Source organism: Lissotriton vulgaris, chromosome 2_1, assembly GCF_964263255.1.
Source record: "Lissotriton vulgaris chromosome 2_1, aLisVul1.2, whole genome shotgun sequence".
Taxonomy (NCBI): Eukaryota; Metazoa; Chordata; class Amphibia; order Caudata; family Salamandridae; genus Lissotriton; species Lissotriton vulgaris.
In genome coordinates, this window is record NC_141687.1 from 1,391,361,797 (window position 1) to 1,391,376,876 (window position 15,080).

Below are 15,080 nucleotides of genomic sequence, written 5' to 3' on the forward strand. Positions count from 1 at the left end.
CAACAATTAGGTTTACGGAGGAGCTTCTAGAGAGTCTTTTTTGCCAGAGTACTCGCAGGTATTGTTCTTTTGTGACAAGTTCTTCTGTTGCCTTATTTACGGCCAAAGGTAGCATCTATGTGGGCTCGAGGTTGCTTCAAATTATTTCTTTGAAGGTCAGGAATTTATTATCCTGTGTTATATATCTGTTATTCTTAGGATTGTGCACTCAACCGCTCTTTGCTTTTGTGTGACCTGGGCCATATTATACATTGTGCTGCGGAGCACGATGGGCATGTGCTCCCGCTTTATTCGCCCCTGGGGCACAACGGTATTACAGAAATGGCTGCAGAAGTTTGTGCATCACCTTCCGTACTACTGAGACCGCTGGCACACATGTTGCTCCAGCACTATCATGGGAGAGTTTTCCTTCATTTGCGCATTATTGACACAGGTGCATAGGCATGCTGCCTGCACTGAAAACCCTGGAGAGACTTTGGAGCAGCTGCTACGTATTTCACTTAAATGCACTGCCCCAAGGGCAACAAGAGTTAATGGCTGCCCGGGGGCCGGCACATTCTTTGGAATATGGGGCACTGCACCCATTTCTGCCTGCCGTACTTTAAAAAAACAGGTGCACTGTGGCGCAAACAGGGAAAGTGTGCTGGATGTATAATATGGCCACAGGTGTCTATTATGAGTGAACATTTCTCATTTGTTTGGAGGCCCTGCAGCATTTGAGCACCCTTTACTACCATAATCTTGTGGTCACTGTGAGGCTCAAATATCCTGCTGTATTGCCTCTGACCCACATTCGCCATTGTTCAGCGGGGTCTTTGACAGTCCAGACTTGCATGTGATGGTTCCCTCTTTAGTGGTGCACATTCTACCACTACGCTACTTAGTCTCATTCTTTTGCGACATGCAAGATCTGCTTCTGCGAGCGGACTCATCCACAGTAGCACTCCTATACATGCAATTGCAATCCTCTTGTTGGACCAGTCAATTACAGCTTCAGATCTAAACATAGATTTCCCTACAAGCCTAGGTCTTCTAGCTCCACTACCACCTGTACTTTTTATTTTAAATTGCATTTGGCATCCACAACTCAGCTTGGATAATTGTCTGTGTAAACAATTTATCTGTATGATTACAAGTGTTCTGACCTTTTAATTTTTTATTCTATGCAACTCAAACCACACTGCATCTATGCTTGTCAGCGATTTGCACACCATTGCACCTTGGGATTCCGCCAGCATTTTATATGCTTCAGGATAGTACACCACAGCAATCTGCATGCTTTTTACAGTTTTACTATGATACTTCAGTAATTTGCACACTTTTAGACACCCTTTTTCACAGATTGTCTTAGTAGAATTTTCTGGTATCTGTATAGTATATTTCACTCTTAAGTTAGAAGGCACCAATGAAGTGGTGTTTTTGTACAAGATCCTTTAATGCGTACTTTGGTGCCATTGATAGCCACCGGTATAGAACGGATAGTAAAATTAATTCTTGTTCTATTACTTAGGAGTACATCAAAATGTGTCAACATGTGCCTCATTATACACCCTCTCAGGGTGATGCGTTTGACATATTTTTCAAAAGAATACTAGTACCTCCGCGGTCCTCGTTCTCTGGGGACAGCATCTTTTTATTTTTTGGTCCTTAAGAAGTGCCGCTCAACTTTTGAGCCTTGAGGGCACGAAACATGTTGACCACACACACATAACGGCTACCCTGGTACCTTAAGACCTCTTGGTAGCCCCACTGTTTTTACTTAGTCCTGGTCCCACTTCTGAATTAAAACGTTCATGGGTCCGGAGCCTATTTTAAGTCACCTAGTCACTCTGCACACACCATTGATCACTTACTTTTAGCCCACACACACCCTTCACATACGGCGTCCTCAGATCAAAAGAACTCCGCCAAAGAAGCCACCAGGCCAGTCAGACATTGCAGCGCCGGTTTGACTAGGAGAGCCCTATGATGAAGCATGACACCCTAACAGGTGTGTGCGGGCATTACGATCTGAAATTGAGATCTCCCAGCGACTTGAAGACTAATCAGATAGCAACTTGTAGTGCATTTGCCCGATAGAGGAACGGACTCCTTTCTGTAATTTATATGTGTACTTGAAGGAGCACAAGAGTAGGACCTCTCTAAATAACTAGCTCTTCTGTCCCCTCTTTGATTGAACATGGTACAACTGCCATACTATTGTTTTCCCCTATTGTTTTGGCCAAAAAGAAATCTGGTAATTAGTGATACTGCATCGATTTTTGGTGGTTGGAACAATACAATGTGGGTAGAAATGTATCTTTCATTCACTGAAAGTTGGTCACTACTGTGGGCCAGGCCTAACAGTTTAGCAAATTAGACCATCATGCAGCTCACCATCTGATAGAACTAGATGTAGAAGCCCACCATCATAAGGCTTTTGTGATGTCTGAATGGAATATGCCAATTGGTCTCTGGCCATTTGTTTTGGCCTCATTTATCAGAAAGTGATTTCTGGTTTGTTTGAAAGGTTAGATTTCTGAGGCCTATTTTTAGGGTGACATGGTAATATTAATGAAACCAAATTGGAACATTCCAATTAGTGGGCATCCTTGTGTTCTCAATTGTTGTACACTTAAAATATTCCTAGTTAGACCGGGTTTGAAAGCATAGCTGCCCAATTCTTTGAAGATTACATAGAGTTCTTCAGCTACACCCACAGGAGTAATACTGTGTCACTTCATGCTATTCGGCGTGTCATTCTGGCTTCCAGAAAGGGCCTCCCCTGGAATGCACGAGGGTCTATTTTACAAATGAAAATTACACTAGATCATCACTCTGTGAAATTGAACTCGTATCTCTTTAAATATTATTTACAGAAAGAAATCTCTTTTTCTATCCTCTTTTCCCCAAAGCAATGGCAAAACCTACAGGGCAGGTTTTAACATATCAAATAGCATTTTGCATTCAAACAGCATTTGTGAATGCCCATGTTTGCTTGCATTGGCACATTAAAGCCGGACCCATTAGTTTTGCCAGAGCTTGCTATAATTTTCCTCAATGTTGAACTACTGTTCTGGTGAAAGGGGGAGATATGTGCTCAGGCTATGGCAGGTGACCATCTAGGTCAGGACGGGCTGGTAGAATGGAGTCATGGAATTTGACTGATGTTAAATACTAAAAGGCTTCAGGGAGAGTAGCAGTTAAGCTTTGGCGCTGTGAGCTTCACTTGCTTTTTCATCTTTTAACAAGAAGCATCTATTCACTTTTACTGGATTGGAGATTACGGATACCACAAGACTGACATTCCAATGGCATGGCTTCATTTCACAACCATGCTTGGTTTACGGGATGGTGCAGATTGACATATCAGGCTTCACAATAATTAGTGTAATGACCAATTCTCTATATTGAATACCTCTGGATATCAGACCTGCAAGAATCCTGGAGTCACAGGGTAACACTCCACTCTGTATCCAAAAGGATTTAAGTAGGAACTCAAAGATGTAATCAAACCACTAAAACAATAGACAATAAAATACAAATATAAGGGACAGAGCTTGGTAATAGACAGAAAGCTTGCAGAATTCATAGGAGCTGGCATATCTTGATGGGTTGGGCTGACATCTGGAAAACTATTCAAGCCAACAGCCTCGTGAAGTGGGGGCTACAAGCAGTTCACATGGTTAGTGATTTATGTGGTGCAGCCTGCAAAGACACAACCTAGCATGCGCCGGATTTCCCTTAGTACCGCAGTGAGGCACGATGGTAGGCAAAAGGAAGAACGAACCCCCAGCAAAGAAAACACCTTTGGGAAGAATGAGGCGCTCAACTCCCCAGGTCTGGATCACCTTCAGCATGATCTTATTCTCTCATTCTACTACTCCTCTCCAACTGTCCAAGCTTTTCATAATAAATGCAGATATGGATTTTTCCACACCACCAAGAATAGGTTCTAAGTATTATTTAACAATTAGGTAGCAAACGTCATTTTTTGTTATCCTGAGCCTCTCATCAACAAAAGTGTCATTACTTGAGCCCTTGTTCCAGCCCTCCACGAGTAGGGTTATGTACTTAACTATATTTTTAGATGTCAGTGCGCAGCCATCATGTCTTCTTGTTCTTCCAGGCGCAACTGATTTGAATATTTTCTCTCTTATTGTAGGATATCCGATGCAGCTATACCACCATCTTGAAGGAGCTCTAAATGATGCCCAACTACACATAGTTTGCGATGGTCTGCAAGGTCTCTCATTATGCACCTCAGCACTCTGTTGGATCTCTCTTGGCTTTCTCCCACCGTTTGCAAACAGTCTGGTCCACCATCATATAATCAAGCTTCCTCTGCTGTGTAATGGCAAGTGTGAGCACAACATAAAACAAAATGTGTATATGACAGAATCCACTTTTTGTCTCGTTTTACAGTGCAGTCGATTTTTCTTTTAGGGCAGTAAACATCAGTTCTGCAAGAAAACGACACGCTCTAACTGCCTATTGTACGTGGACCACAGACAATCAACAAATGTGCAGTCTGTCACAACTATTCTGCCTGGCAGACATGAAGCCAATCAGAATATTCCAGTTACAAAGACCAATTCTGACTAACCGCCGCTCAACTATTCTAAAATAGGACCATATTTAGAATATTTGGCCTGCCTGCATGGCAACCAATCAGAAATCCTGTGTAGCCCAAACTTTCCTGTACTTCTTTGAAGCTTGTGAGAGTATGAGTTGCCTGAATTAGATAGGCAGGGCTACTGGACACTGAACCCTGCAGTTGTCTATTAACAGCTGTGGGAATTCAGGCCGACATTTGACCCACTTTCCTGTCTGAGGACCCAGGAACAGTTCTCTAAAAAAAAAAAAAAAAAAAAAGCAGAGCAGCTCAGAAATCCATGCACACTGCTTGCAAAACCTGTATGTCGCCTCCCTCTCGGGGTTTTGGCCTCCAGTACCCCTTCCAATATTCCACTGCACTCCAAGGTCTCTCCACACCACATGCATGACCGTGCATTTGTTAGAATGGCATCTTAGTTGTGGATGGTCACCCTCCCCAGCCCGATCACTCAACTTTTTCTAAATTCCGCCTTTATTGCCATCACCCCTTCTCTTGTAAAGATAAATAATATATGTTGTAGCGGTCAGACTGTATGGGATACTGCTCAGGACATTCGCACAAACACATTGGGGTCCATTAGGATGATGGGCGGACTTTGGCCGCCCATCATCCCATCGTAAATCAGGACCGCCCGCCATAAGGGCGGGGGTCCCGGGGGTGCCATTAGGATGTGCCCGCCACAGTGGAGGGCACATCCTGTATTTTCAGCATTGTGGCGGGTGGTGCTCTCTGCACCGCCCGCCACAATGCTGAAAATGCACTTTAACATTGTCATTTGCAAAGCGGCAGGCACCGCGCGGTGCCTGCCGCTTTTCAAATGACAATGAAGGGGGGTACCACAGGTACCCCCCACGTGCACCCCCCACCTGTACTTCACTCTGGGGGCCCGCAGGGGGCCCCCAGAGGGAAGACCGCATGCCTTTCCGTGGCGGCATCGCCGCCGTGGAAAGGCACTGCACACCACTCATCATAATATGTCTGGCGGTGTCTATTAGACACCGCCACCATATTATTCCTTTTCCGCCCCGGCCGCAAGGCGACCGGGGCAGAAAAGTGGCGGGCAGTGTTTCCCTCCATTGCGGTCCGCCCCGCCATTGTAATGTGGTGGGGGGGAAAGGGTGGCGGGCGGATCGCCACCGCCACCATGGCGGTGGCGATCCGCCCGACATTGTAATGGAGCCCATTATGTTCACACCGCCTTTGGTTCAAACAAAAAAAAAGTTATTAGGGTTTTATTGCCAGAAAATGATACTGTTAACCAGAGCCACAGTTTTGAAAACTACCACAAGTTTGCTTTCTTTTTAATTCACATATGTATCATTCCACCAGTTATACTTTTTGATTCCTATAACCTGAATGTGTACAGTAATGTGTGTGAATAATCCCAAAGGTTAAAGTGGGAACCATTTGGCATCAACTGTCTAAATTTCAACAAAAAAAGATGTAAGATGTAGGTCACATTTCACTAAAGACAACTCATGATGTCAGTAGGCTCGGCGGAGAAGTGAGATTCAAAACTATTGCGCAATCAGAGGGCGCAAGACCAAGCTTGCCTCCAATTAACGGATGAACCTTCCTGGGAGACTAATGCCTCATATGGCTATGGGGCAAAAAGGAGCCGGTAAGTCAATATTTCAAGCTAGCATAAAGTCGGGGTCTCTCGGAAGAGTCTTCTGGGTCTGGCACATCAGAGAGCACAAGTGAAGAATTAGCCTTTTCATTCCATTAGGTGTTGATACATTGCAATGCTGTACCAACACCTTAAACCAGAAGACCCCACTGTGCAAAAAATAGCAAAGCCTTGTTCAGCAATAAGAATCTTTCACAAGTTTTTATCTCCTCCCAAGTGGGTGGAAACCATCGAAAGTAGCTTAAACAAGGACTTCTGCTTTCGGTCTCCACGAGAGATCTAGGAAACTAAAAGGCAAAAGTTAACATGGATAAGGCCAAATGCAACGGCTTCTTGAGTACAAGCTATATCAAGAGCTTGGACCTGGAGTCCAATATTTTCTGGTTTCAAAATATAAAACTAAACTAATAGGATGTAACTGAACTACTCCTGTAAAACAGCCTCTCTCAAAATCCCCTTTTCTTCTGCAAGCATCTCTCTCGCCGGCTTTGGAGCGAGAACTGCAACAGAGACAGAAATAGAAAGCAGAAGGAAGAATTTGAAGACTGACACTTCTGCTCATTACACATTAAAACCTCTCTAGGACGATTGTCATACGAATGCTACATGAAATGTCGAAATTAGCACCCACATCTTCTAAATAGCCAATTTACACCAATATACAGAGACGAGTATTCCCTATTTTTTCTTAAAAAGCAACGTATTTTGTATTTTACAATGCCAAAATCTCTCTCAATTTTAGAAGAAATCATTACTGTGGGATGATGCTCCATCTTGAGAATTCTGCAATTTAAGCCAAACGGTTGTGTATAATTAGTTGGGTGAAGTGAGTGCTGGGATTTTCAGGATAGCAACAATACTACAGGGACATTGGCCTGAAGAGAGAATGCCCGCAAATTTGTCGGACAAAAAAAACGCACAACCACTGCCTTTTCATGTATAAATGCAAAATGCACTCTGCCATGATAACCAACTCTATGCCTTCATGCTGCAAAGCAATTTTGAATGAAGGAACAGGTAGGACTGCTTAGATGCGTAGGTTCAAGGAGGTCCCTGATCTTGCTCTAAAAATCAGATTTCTTCCTTGAGAAGAGAGGGCAGCAAGGAGGTCTAAAGGGTGCCTGGGTACTCGCACTGAATCACCATTCTCTTGTGGCGACGGATCCTGCAGGTTCTCACAGACACTGGCCACTTTTTCTTTAGCGATAAACTTGAGAGCACAGACGGTTACCTCCATTTTGAAAACCACCAATTTGTCTAGGACTTGAAGTTGATAGAAATAGCACGCCAATCAACCTCATTACAGCCTTGTGCGGATACCAACTGTCAGGTAGAAGGGTACGATTGGGAGAATACTTAATCATGTTCCAGCAGAGCTTGCGAGTGTCCACTATATGGATGGGATAATGCTGAAATAAACGCGGCTAGAAACTGAATCTGACTACCAGCGCGACTGGCCTTCAAGACATGTCACTTTAGCAATATGGCTGTTCTTGGAGATTACCAACAATACTGCATGTGTGAAACTCATGGGGGAATTTACTGCTGTTCCAACTATCACTACTCTAGAGGCAGTGGATTTGGGACAAAGTATCTTTGACATTTTTCATAGTAACACTACTAATTCCACGCCAACAGCAGTCTTCCTGCCAGGGCACGGAGAAATGGCTTCCAAAAAGCAATCTAGACGACTAAGAAATCCAAGGCGGTTTCCATATAATAGACCACAAAAAGCTAAAGTCCATCAATAAAAGCTTCATTTTAATAAAATAGCGCATTAAATAGGCCCATTCCACGTTAAATATAACTTGCAATACACACACAGAGAATGTGAAGTGAACACTATCCCCCCAGAAAGAAAGATCACCACATAAATCACTCTTAATTTGCTGCAACCGTTACGTTTGACAAAACCTTGTATGCCCCACCACTGTTTAATGCAAAACGGTCATCACATGTCAGATGCAATGGACTGAATTTGGCACATATAACATTTCACTTCAATCTTCCCCTAACAGCTCTCCCTCCTTGACAGCTGCTCTTGTTCAGAGCGATCACAGATATCCCTCGTCCTGCATAGAAGCAGGGTCCAACCTGCATCAGGTGCTGTAAAGCGCTAAGCATAGGGGTACGTGCTGACAGAATGGTTTCAGGAATAGCTGACTAACCAAACGTCAGTAATATCCGAGACCACGATTATTGCAGCTCCAACTCATCACCCTCACTAGTAAACCGAAGCCCAGGCCCAGGTGACATCAGCAATGCGCATGCTCTGCCAACTGGTGAGAGGGTGAAAGGTCAGAAATAAAGAGTAAACTGATAAAAACGCGACAGTACGTCTTGCAAGGAGACACATTGGGCATCTGCTGTGTGCCAAACTGCCCCTTCGAGCTCAAGAGTCATCCTTGGCACTGCGCGCTGAATGACTTCACATCTAAAAACGGACGCGCCCCCCTGCCTGAAGCTTTGGGTGCCACCTCCTGCCGCCAGCAGAGCTGCCCTTAGTCCCAGGATCAGATGTGCAACCAGCAGCTTCAATAGGACCAAAATTAGACCGCACCTGTCAAGCTCGCCCACGACTAGGGTCCACCCAGCAACTAATGCTGGTCGGAGAGTAACGGCAACTCATCCAGTGGAGCCACATTAGCGGTCAGACACAATTTTCCTAATGTTAGCCAAAGCCTTTCACCTCCAGGATTCGCGTCGTGTGCTGGAGCCCCAGTGGGTTGTGAATATTTACTGCAGCGCCAAGAACTGCGTCTGAGATACACAACGTCTTGATTTTAGCAGGCGTAGTTCTGTAATTCACAATAAAGCGGTCGGATGACTAGCCTAGTTTGCAATAGAACTACAGTTATCCAGTCAATAAAGCACACTGGATAAACCAACATGATCAGCTTAACCAACCAGGGCCTCTGCTGTGGGAAAGCTCACAAGTCTGCCCATGGACTGTCCAACCAGTGCCAAGAGATCCACCAGGGACTGGCAAATGAGGTACTGCACAATCATAGCATTACATGGCCTGTGCTCCCATTTTATTGTGAACAAAGTGAATGAAGACTCTTGCACCTCGACAAGGACTCGATCCATTGAACTACAAGCTGCAAGTACCTTTGCAACAGGCACATACATCCAGTGAGCTAGGACCTCAGAGGAAACTCAACTGAACCTTTTCCAGTAGGGCACCACACCTAGAGGCAGCCATGGGCACTGGGCACTGGGCTCTGCATCAAGTTTGACCCGTTAAAAAAGGCTGCAGAGCTTGCTTTCGTCTTTTGAGGCGACAACGGAGGCTGTCCTAGCAGTCAGCCACTTCCTACAACTACTTGCCAAAGATCTGTAATTACTAGGTCGCATGAGTGCAGAGTCCAGGTCGACTTGGAAGAACTGAAAGAAGTCAAAGTATCCTTTTATAGATAATAAGCAAACCAGATGTCTCGGACTGCAACGCTGCAGTTCTCTTGTGGGAATGAATGCCCCGGCTCTCGCTGCTTTGGTTCTGGAGGGTCCCGGCATTCTTGCCCTGGAGGACTGAACCATGATTGGCCTGTTGGTGGAAGGGATTTTCCTCTGCAGAAAAGGGAGAAGCCCCGTCCTATGAAGACTGAAGTTCTTCAGTAATGTCTTCCACCTTCCTATGTTTGGCATCAGACTGCTAATCTCTACATAAAACAATCCATCCTTAGCCTGGATATGAAGCCTTTGCGCGATAGAAGACGTAAAGCACTGATGGGTTCAATGACCATGCTTGTGATACAAGGCTACCACAAAAATCCACCCAGAGACTCATTTGACTATGTAGGGGTGTGAGACGCAACATGAAGCTGCATTTCCAGCTTGCTTTTTGCTCAACCACCACTATCTTATGAGGAACAAGTTCACACATCTGTGCCCACGGCAGCAAGTTCACATGTAAACACATTTTGAGGTTTTTGGGAGGCAGCAGAACGGATAACATGTTAGAGAAGTGTGTCAAGTTTCGAAACAGAAAGTGGAGGAAGGCTAGTCAGTGGCGAAGAGGGGTGTTAAGATACTGGTTTAGATTTGGCCTAATCCTCTGCTCATGCCAGACATAGTTCTCATCCACTTAACAAGAGAGACCCTAGTATTGGTTGTGATAGATATACAACTCAAGTCAGATACGGTATCAGTTTGGTGTTGAGAAAAAGTGGAGGGAGACGCTGAAGGTGCATAGAGCTGAGGCATAAATAGGACATTGATCCTAGCACATGTCGGACTGCCCACAGTTTGGGACCGATCGTTAGCGGAAGTTAAGATATTTAAGTGATTGGGGGAGGTAAGAAGTGGTAGACAGGATGTTGCATCCTGCTTTCATTTCTTATCAGTCCTTATTTAGTGTTTGTCATTACTTGCTCAGCAGGCATCTATGATGTCACATAGTGTTCCAATTGTGTATGCTTGAAAGCAGGGACAGTTACATCTGAGGCTGAGCTGGAGTCCATCTGCTCCTGGTGGGGTTCCTATTATTGGATCTACTTTATTTTATCTACCTGACCTGAAGTTTTATCTTCAATAAACAAAATCTGTTTCATATACTGGACTTAAGGACTTCTATTTGTTACATTTTGGCGACGAGGTACAGAGCCTATGCGTGAAGAAAAGACTGGATTACTGCAACTAAGAATTTGAGAATACTACAACTGGAGAACTTTTTGAAGCCTAAGAGGAAAAGGTATTTAATGAGAGCACCCTGGTTAACACCACCAGTGTCCTTTGTGATCTGGACAGCCTGTTTCCCCAGGGTGTTGGAGTTCTAACTGCATGATTTGGACAGTATTGGCGCAGTATTTGAATAATATTAGATATTACAAGTGAGAAAACAACCTTGCCAGAGAGAAGGCAGAGGATTTGTGATAAGTGATGCAGTAATTAAGGAAGTGTCTGATACATCGCTGCGTGTTTAACTGTTAATGAGAGGCAGAGTAAGACAAACAGTCTTGACGAAAATTTGAAGAGGAAGACGTGTCTACCATTATTTATGATAACTGAATGTGCAGCATGAGAAAAGAGATACTGTTTTATTTTGTGAACAGAGCACATCGGTAAAGGACATGCAGTTTTATTTTGAATGTGCCACAGTAGTGGTGTTTCGAAGCCGCGTATTTCTAGCGCATTTTGGTCCCTGATAGTGATTTTTCAACTCTTGAAGCAATTTTTGAATAGGGAGAAAAAACGACTTACGCGAGCAATGGCTCATGCACTTACAATGATTTCAGAGCGTGGCAACTTCATCACCTTGACAATGTTGAGCTCTCCGTCTTCTTTTCGTCAAGGGGAGCAGCTGAGGTCATCAAAGTTGCGTGCGCAGCGCAGCGTACGCGACGTAGCGTCGTTACATCACCAGAGAGTCATCGGAGCTTTTGAAGATTCCGCTGTTGAAGTACGGAGACCTGGGGTGAGACTAACTAACTTTGTGCATTTTATCGAAGAACTCTGGGCCAATCTTTTAAAGCACGCATATGTAAAGGTAAAAAGGAAAAATCAACAGACAACTCACGAATGAATTTTCGTCTGTTTGGAAGTTCTCCAGTGATTTAACTCTCGTGATTCTGTATTCACGAACAGCAAATGACTTTTCATGAAGGCCATTGTGAGAAGGACCTCGGGTGAGAGATCGCTGGAGTTTGTTTACTCATTTTATTGCTTAAGGGAATATTAACATTTTATTGTATTTCGTTTTATGAAAGATGTGGTAGAGTCTCATGTATGTGTTTTTGGGAAGGAGTGCATATTATTTATGTTGTGATTTATGATTGGTATATGTGGGTAATGGAACTGATAATACTACAGTGAGATAGTATCTTTAATGGAGTGAGCCATTCATATGCTCAATTTAGGTGGAGGTGCTCAGTTGTTTTATTTAAATCCGATGTAGATTGCATGTTTGATTGCAGTTACATTTAAATTTCTTGTTCATGTGTTGGGACTTTTGGTGTGTACATGTGTATTTTGCGGGGCCACATTTGTGCTCATTTATTGAGGTGCTCCATTTTTTTTAAGTTGTTTAACGAGCTCTGCTGTGCCATATTTTGCAATACGTGTTCAATTATACAAGGAACTGTTTTTAGTGCTCAGTGTTGTGAGGAGTTCTAGTGCTTCTAGATTTTATGTGTTTATGGGTTGCATCCGAGGATGAGCCATGTGTAAGAAATTTCTATGTTTTGAAGAGTTTTAGTGTTTTGTTGAACCACATACCACTTAGGTATGTGCTCTAATATTTTAGAGGTGTTCAAATTATTTGATGTTTAAAGAGAGGAAGTGTGTTCATAGATATGAATTATTTAAATGCTCTAATGTTTTTAGAGAAGTTCATATTTAATTTATCAAATCCATCAATTTCCATTCTTGTGGATTTAGTTGTGTTCTGGGTGACTCTACTTTCTTTCATACTTTCACCATTGGATGTTTTAACATATGTACTCTGTATGTGCTGTATGTTCTATCATCTACTTTTCTACACTCTTTCGTAATCAGGAGAATATGCAGCAGCTTATAATTGATACTAGAGGTAGAAGACACTGGGTGAATGAATGGGAGGGAGGATGCCAACAGATGCATTGTTACAATGGTATTGAGAACACCAAAACTAATTAAACAGCATAACCAACAGCTGAGAACAAACAGTTGTTGAATTTACTGTTGGACCAACTAATTAGATGGACGCCATCAAACCCTGAATGACTTGGGATATTTCTTGAAACCCAAGAAGGATAGATAACACCATTAAAACGCACAGGTGTGGATGAAGCCGAAAGCCTGGAAAACTTCCCACACTACAAGAGGCTCTTTTAATGGAAGAGTAGAGGAGCAACCTTCGCAAAGGTCCGAGGTGCAACCGTATCAGTCCGAATACGGATCCAGTTCAAGAAGGGTACTTATAACTTCAGCACCCAATGTGCCGTTTATCATCCACAACAGGCAGTTAAAGGCATTGTATTTTGCATAGGTGATTTATCAGAGAAAAAAGTTGTAAACAAAAAAGCCCTATTGCTTTAGAGTTGGTGTTCTGCAATATACTTCCCGGGGTCCTGAGCAAAATTGGTGGTTTAATTTTAGACAATAAGACAGATGGCCACTCAGTAAAAGCATAACAAAACAAGCATTGGCAAAGCCAATAGGTCTTACCTAAAAAGAGCTATTGGCTTTGGCAATGTGGTTTTGCTATGTTATACACCAGTGTGGCTACTGTTCGGCATGGGTAAACGTTAGTGGCATGGAGGATCCTAGGGTAAACGTTAGTGGCATGGAGGATCCTAGAATGGAGTGGAGGGAGCTGAGTGTTTTGGCGAGATTTGTTGGAGTAGGGGGGGGGGGGGGGGAGTAGTGTCGCAGAATTGAGAAGAGTTCAGTGTTTCAGTTGCAGAGAGCGGTGTCAGAGTGAGGTAGCATACAGAGGGGGTGGGGTGGCAGAGTGGGGTGGATTGAGGTAGTTGGGTGGATTGGAGTATATTGGGGTGGATTGGACTGTGGTAGGGTGTGTTCGATTGAGAGGAGTGGATCGGAGTGGGTGGATTGCACAGAAATGGGGTTAGGTGGACTGGAATGGGGTGAGGTGGGCTGGAGTGGAGTGGTGTCAGGACTCCCCAAGTCACCATTCTGATGTCCATACCAGGGGACGTCAGGTGGCCCAAAGGCCCTGGTCTCCAGTTCTCCTGTGGTCTCGTCTAGCAACATGACAATACACTACACCCGTAATCCCCTGGGTCCCAGGACACTCAACTCTGGGGCATCGCTGGAGGAGGGAACATAAGGGGCAAGCTTACCATCATTTACAAGGGAACCTATCTGATTGGCAGTGTGCTGTGTGATTGGTAGTGTACTGCACCCTTAACTCTGCATCTCAGACTCCTGGGGGCACCCGATGGGAGGTAGAGGTCCCCGCGCATACTGACTGCTTTCCCCCATAACCTTGTTAGAGATCCAGTCTCTGCAGCCAGCTTTGGTTTCCCCCAGTATATATATACACAGGGTTCTTGAACCCTTGATGTTCCCATCAAGTATTCCTGGGACAACGATCCAGCCTGTGGTGCACTCCAACGTTTTCCTCCGACGTCATCCCGCTTTAGTCTTTCAGACTTCAGCGATAAGTACAGCTACTATTCTTGCTTGCTGGGGGGAATCGTGCACTTGCTCCTTCCACGGGGATGGCAGAACTTAGCATTTTCCTCACCTGCTAGCCCGGAGAGGGCGCAAGGTACTTTTATCGAGCCCTACGAACTATGGACAATGCAAGAGCCTTATTTTAGCTTTGAGTAAAGAGACTTTTTTTAAGGGGTGGGAATAACAATCTGATTAGAGTTGCTATACCGATGTAACTTGCATTGAGCCTCTGTATATTTAGTGTTATGCCATCTCAATGTTAAATGTACATGTATATTTCAGCAATGTAAAGTTTGGGTGTGGCTACTGGAGACTATACATCTATAGCGTCCCATATCAGTGTGTTATATTACATGTGTGTATCCTTATTTTTAGGCTAAGTAACCTGGACTTCCCCTGTATGATAAGTGTGAAGTGACCACACTTGTATATCCTGTGTTCCAGGTACAGTAACCAGGTGCTACCCAAATTACAAGAAGCCGTTGGGCAAGACAGTAAGGTAGAAAACAACACCGTCCAACTTGGGTGCAATGTTGCCTTGGTATTTGTATGGAATTTTGGAACTTGACCGAACAATTCATATGCCAACGGGATGTGAAGTGAGTCGAGTGTAGCTGAGGCTACTTGGTGGGAGTGCCCTAGGACATCCTTTTATCATTTTAGCCAGTTATTTTAGTTTGTTGTTTGATACAGCCCCCTTTCCCCTGTGCTCATCCAGACACCACTATTTAT

The 15,080-nt window shown here is 44.1% G+C and overlaps 1 protein-coding gene across 23 annotated transcripts in view; it reads right to left on the reverse strand.

Annotated features, from left to right (window-relative positions):
- BIN1 (bridging integrator 1) overlaps positions 1 to 15,080 on the reverse strand; it is a 556,732-nt gene that overhangs the window by 489,908 nt on the left and 51,744 nt on the right. The window lies entirely within an intron of this gene.